The sequence below is a fragment of the Sinocyclocheilus grahami genome, unplaced genomic scaffold (genome assembly GCF_001515645.1).
Source record: "Sinocyclocheilus grahami isolate Dianchi unplaced genomic scaffold, SAMN03320097.WGS_v1.1 scaffold126.1, whole genome shotgun sequence".
Lineage (NCBI taxonomy): Eukaryota > Metazoa > Chordata > Actinopteri > Cypriniformes > Cyprinidae > Sinocyclocheilus > Sinocyclocheilus grahami.
Window position 1 is genome coordinate 1,905,262 of NW_015505305.1, and position 6,869 is coordinate 1,912,130.

General features: G+C 32.9%; 1 pseudogene; it reads right to left on the reverse strand.

Moving 5' to 3' along the window:
- Nucleotides 1–201: 201 nt before the first annotated feature.
- The window catches only part of LOC107590221 (metalloendopeptidase homolog PEX-like), a 52,680-nt pseudogene continuing 46,012 nt past the window's right edge, over nucleotides 202–6,869 (reverse strand).

The window sequence follows — 6,869 nt, forward strand, 5'->3', positions numbered from 1 at the left end:
ATGCCGGCCCACATCTTAAAAGTCTCCACGCTACATGTTTTTTTACTTTTTCGATAATTCATTACACTCTGATGTATGTCACAATACTAAAGCATGTTTTTATCATGACTTTACTATGTAAAATACACTATTGTTTTTCTAAGAAGAAAAAAAACTAAACAAAACCACAAAGACAATTAGAAAACCTCAGGAAAACAATAATTATTTACTTGTGTTTTCAATCAACTAAAATGACAGACAATGTTAACTGTTATCAACAACAACGAAAATTACAATAATCATTTATAGGACGCTTAAAGCGACAGTGCAACATAATTGGTTTGTGTAAAAAACAGTGATGAACCAAAGAAAGGCCTCAAAGGAATTTTATGGTCCGTTTGGCATTTGCACATTTTAATTGAGGTCAGACAGTAAAATTCAGATCTGGCTGAAGCACTCTCAGGTTTGTAGGCACTGTACATTTTATCTACAGTGTTCCAGTGGCTGAAGGAGGGCCAGGTGCTCAGTCGTCAGCACGGCCCCAATTCAGTGTTAGTAACCGCTGTTTCATTATAAGAAACCAGTGAACGAGACAAAATAGGGAGATTTGGGTTGAGCTGTGATTGAAATCTTCACAGGGTCCTCTTTTTCATTACCACACTCGACAGGACTTCGTCCCCCTGTTCAGGATTGACGTCTCAGGGCAGTTAAAAGCTTTATGGAACTCTTCATAGTTGCTCATCGCCATGATAACCCTTCATCATAGTAACAAGAGTAAAGTGAGTGACATTGAAGAAAATAAGGGATGTATTATAGATGTAAATGAACTGTGTGTATATTAATGCATCATACCTATATTTAGGAGGGCTGTGAGCTCCACTCTGGATCTGATGACGTGCTGCTTCTGGTCTGTAGGCATTACAGCAAACCTAGCAAATTACAATATATACACAACAAATCAATAGAGTCCCATTTAAACTAGACACTACAGGGAAAACCATTGTTTTTCATGCACTGGTTAATTTTAATCTTGGGCTATTTTGCTTTTCATAACATGTTGTGTCAGACTAGTGGAAAGAAAATATCTAAAACACACTTTTAAAGGTGCCATAGAATGCATTGATACAATATTTTAAATTGTTCTCTGATATCTACATAGAAGGTATGTGGCTTAGGTAAGGGCAAAAAATCTTCAGAAACGGTTTTACATGTCCATTTACAACCATAGGATTTGTCCCTAGAATGAAATGTGACCCTGGTCTTAAGTCGCTGTGGGATATTTGTAGCAATAGCCAAAAATCCATTGTATGGGTCAAAATTATTATATTTTTTTAATGCCAAAAATCATTAGGACATTAAGTAAAGATCATGTTCCATGAAGATATTTTGTAAGTTTCCTACGGTAAATATATCAAAACTTAATTTTTGATTAGTAATATGCATTGCTTAGGACTTAATTTGGACAACTTTAAAGGCAATTTTCTCAATATTTTGATTTATATTTAAGTAGTTGTATCTCGGCCAAATATTGTCCTATCCTAACAAACCATACATCAATGGAAAGCTTATTTATTCAGCTGATGATGTATAAATCTCAATTTCGAAAAATTGACCCTTATGACTGGTTTTGTGGTCCAGGGTCACAAATGGTCTGTTTTTACCTTATTTGGAAGGGTCATGAATAATAATGTTGAGCTCTGCTCTGATTGGCTGTTTCACAGTGCAGCTCATTTCAGTAGCTCACACAGCAGTGGGTAACCTAAACCTAGTGGTCAGACGGACTTACTACATTTGAAATTTTGCCGATATCTCCCTTACTGTACAGTACACAAATATTTTCATGAAAAAAATACTGTAATTCACCAGAAGTGTTTTTATTAATGTTCCAAAGGTCATAGTACATTCCTAGTTACAATACTAACTTACTAAAGGGGAAATTTTACCAATACCTCCTTTACAGTATGTACAGTACAAAAATATTTTGACAAAATTATAGCAATTTACCAATTTTTTCCCCACACTCCAAAGGTTGTAGTACATTCCTAGATACAAGACTGACTTAACTACACTTGAAATTTTGCCAATATCTCTCTTACTGTACGTACAGTACATAGTTATTCTTAGAAAACAGTACTAAAATTCACCAAAAAAGGGTTTTTCATGTTCCAAAGGCTGTAGTACGTTTGTAGTTACAAGACTGACTGACTTCAGGTGAACTTTTGCTAATAGCTCCCTTACTGTACATACAGTACATAATTATTCTTAGAAAACAATTACTGTAATTCACCAAATGGGTTTTTTTATGCTCCAAATGTTGTAGTACATTCCTAGTGACCAGACTGACTTACTACAGCTGAAATTTTGCCAATATCACCCTTACTGTACATACAGTACATAATTAATCTTCAAAAAACATTACTGTGATTGACCAAAAGGGTTTTTTCATGTTCCAAAGGCTGTAGTACATTTGTAGTTATGAAACTGACTTACTACAGGTGAGATTTTACCAATATCTTCCTTACTGTACATACAGTACATAATTAATCTTAGAAAAAATTGACTAATACACCAAAAGGGTTTTTTCATGTTCCAAATTCTGTAGTACGTTTGTAGTTACAAGTCTGATTTACTACAGGTGAAATTTTGCCAATTTCTTTCTTACTGTACGCACAGTACATAATTATTCTTAGAAAACAATGACTGTAATTCACCATAAGGGGTTTTTTATGTTCCAAAGGTTGTAGTATGTTTGTAGTTACAAGACAGACTTACTACAGGTGATATTTTGCCAATATCTGCCTTACTGTACGTACAGTACATAATTATTCTTAAAAAACAATTACTGTAATTCACCAAAATGTTTTTTTCATGTTCTAAATGCTGTAGTACATTCCTAGTGGCCAGACTGACTTACAACAGGTGACATTTTGCCAATATCTCCCTTACTGCACATACAGTACATAATTATTCTCAGAAAACAATTACTGTAATTCATCAAAAGGGTTGTTTATATTCCAAAGGTTGTAGTACGTTTGTAGTTACAAGACTGACTTACTACACATGAAATGTTGCCAATATCTTCCTTACTGTACATACAGTAAATCTTACAAATTACTGTAATTCACCAAAAGTGTTTTTTTTTTCATATTCCAAAGGTTACAGTACGTTCGTAGTGACCAGACTGACTTACTACAGGTGAAATTTTGACACTAACACCCTTACTGTATGTACAGCACACAACTATTTTTTATTAAAAACTAATTCACCAAAAGTATTTTTTTTCATGTTCTAAAGGTTGTAGTACGCTCCTAGTGGCCTTGGATTCTATAGCAGATTATTTATATTTATATTCATATTTATTTATGTATGTATGTGTGTGTGTGTGTATGCTTGTGTTTGTATGTACAGTGCGTGCATAATTATTAGGCAAGTTGATATTCTGATCATATTTTTTTTACCAAGCACATTTTACAAATTCCAAACCACATCAATCTTAATAACTACTATTAATTTTGTATTTAATCATTTATAAGTGATATATAATTGTCCATGAAGGCTGAAAGTGAAAAAATGTATATATTCAGGTGTGCATAATTAGGTAGGGCGTCTTTTACCGATAAAATGATGCAAAAAAGTTATTAAAATTGATGTGGTTTGGAATTTGTAAAATGTGCTTGGTAAAAAAATTTGATCAGAATATCAACTTATAATTATGCACGCACTGGACATACATACACACACACATACTTGCATTTGTGGTTTGCGGGGACTCTCCATTGGTGTAATAGTTTGTATACTGTATAAACTGTATTTTCTATCACCCTACACCAACCCTACACCTAAACCTACCCCTCATAGAAAACTACTGGCAACTTTTGAATTTCAAAAGTTTATTTAAGCCATAGGAAGTGTCCTCATAAACCATGTTTATGTAGTAGTACCCATGACATTATACACATTTGTGTCCTCATAAACCATATATACCAGTACACACACACACACACACATAAATAAATATTAATATTAATATAAATAATCTGCTGTAGAATCCGAGGCCACTAGGAGCGTACTACAACCTTTAGAACATGGAGGAAAAAAAAAAGCTTTTGGTAAATTAGTTTTTAATTAAAATATTTGTGTGCTGTACATACAGTAAGGGTGTTATTGTGAAAATTTCACCTGTAGTAAGTCAGTCTGGTCAATACGAACGTACTGCAACCTTTGAAACATTACAAAAAAAACACTTATGGTGATTTACAGTAATTGTTATCTAAGAATAATTATGTACTGTACGTAATGTAAGAAAGAAATTGCCAAAATTTCAGCTGTAGTAAGTCAGTCTGGCCACTAGGAATGTACTATAGCATTTGGAACATAAAAAAACCCTTATGGTGAATTACAGTAATTTTTTTCTAAGATTAATTATGTACTGTATGTACAGTAAGGAAGATATTGGCAAAATCTCATCTGTAGTAAGTCAGTCTCGTAACTTCAAATGTACTACAGCCTTTGGAACATGAAAAAACCCTTTTGGTGAATTACAGTAATTGTTTTCTAAGAATGACTGTGTACTGTATGTACAGTAAGGGTTATACTGGCAAAATTTCAGCTGTAGTAAATCAGTCTGGCCACTAGGAATGTACTACAACCTTTGGAACATAAAACAACCCAGGGCTGTACGTTAACTTTTTTTTCACATAGCACTGGTGCTACAGAGGTTGAAAGTTTTGTAGCACAGGCCAAAAAGTTGTAGCACAAGTATAAAATGTCTGTTATCATGTCTGAAAACAAACACAAGTAATGGAGTTCATCACTTAAACAGGCACCGATGTTCCATACAGAGCACAAAAAATACAAACCATCACAAAAATTGTTTTAAACAAAGTTTTCTTAATTTGCTAAAAATGAAAGAGAGCAGAAACATAACACCTCTTACACCTTAACAAAATATAAAATAAAAAACAATGGCAGACATTTAGGCAAAGATAAAAACTTTGTCATTATTTTATCTTTGTTATTAGAAAATAAGAACATTTTGTGATATATAATTGTCCATGAAGGCTGAAAGTGAAAAAATGTATATATTCAGGTGTGCATAATTAGGTAGGGCGTCTTTTACCGATAAAATGATGCAAAAAAGTTATTAAAATTGATGTGGTTTGGAATTTGTAAAATGTGCTTGGTAAAAAAATTTGATCAGAATATCAACTTATAATTATGCACGCACTGGACATACATACACACACACATACTTGCATTTGTGGTTTGCGGGGACTCTCCATTGGTGTAATAGTTTGTATACTGTATAAACTGTATTTTCTATCACCCTACACCAACCCTACACCTAAACCTACCCCTCATAGAAAACTACTGGCAACTTTTGAATTTCAAAAGTTTATTTAAGCCATAGGAAGTGTCCTCATAAACCATGTTTATGTAGTAGTACCCATGACATTATACACATTTGTGTCCTCATAAACCATATATACCAGTACACACACACACACACACATAAATAAATATTAATATTAATATAAATAATCTGCTGTAGAATCCGAGGCCACTAGGAGCGTACTACAACCTTTAGAACATGGAGGAAAAAAAAAAGCTTTTGGTAAATTAGTTTTTAATTTGTGTGCTTGTGTGCTGTACATACAGTAAGGGTGTTATTGTGAAAATTTCACCTGTAGTAAGTCAGTCTGGTCAATACTGCAACCTTTCAACCTTTGAAACATTACAAAAAAAACACTTATGGTGATTTACAGTAATTGTTATCTAAGAATAATTATGTACTGTACGTAATGTAAGAAAGAAATTGCCAAAATTTCAGCTGTAGTAAGTCAGTCTGGCCACTAGGAATGTACTATAGCATTTGGAACATAAAAAAACCCTTATGGTGAATTACAGTAATTTTTTTCTAAGATTAATTATGTACTGTATGTACAGTAAGGAAGATATTGGCAAAATCTCATCTGTAGTAAGTCAGTCTCGTAACTTCAAATGTACTACAGCCTTTGGAACATGAAAAAACCCTTTTGGTGAATTACAGTAATTGTTTTCTAAGAATGACTGTGTACTGTATGTACAGTAAGGGTTATACTGGCAAAATTTCAGCTGTAGTAAATCAGTCTGGCCACTAGTCATCATACAGCTCATTCCCAAAGGTATCTCAGGGCTGTACGTTAACTTTTTTTTCACATAGCACTGGTGCTACAGAGGTTGAAAGTTTTGTAGCACAGGCCAAAAAGTTGTAGCACAAGTATAAAATGTCTGTTATCATGTCTGAAAACAAACACAAGTAATGGAGTTCATCACTTAAACAGGCACCGATGTTCCATACAGAGCACAAAAAATACAAACCATCACAAAAATTGTTTTAAACAAAGTTTTCTTAATTTGCTAAAAATGAAAGAGAGCAGAAACATAACACCTCTTACACCTTAACAAAATATAAAATAAAAAACAATGGCAGACATTTAGGCAAAGTTAGCAAAGATAAAAATCTTTGTCATTATTTTATCTTTGTTATTAGAAAATAAGAAAATGTTTCAGGTACAGTATTTAGCAGTATTTACAACATTTTATTTTTCTGGCACAGTATTTAGCAGTAGCATTCAAGAAATTGAATGAACAAATATTAAAATAAAACACTATATACATCAATTATACTTTTTTTTTAAAGCAACTGACTGATGATAAGTTCATCAGTCAAGAGCAGTGAGTGATTTTTTTCTGTGTTTTGTTGTTTTATTAACATTAAAAGATCATCTGTCTTTCAATAGTTTAATTTTTATGCCATCATTTACTCCAAATTGGTTTAAACCTGAATTAATTTATTTCGTCTGTTGAACATTAAAGTTATTTTTGAAGAATGTGGGTAACCAAGCAGT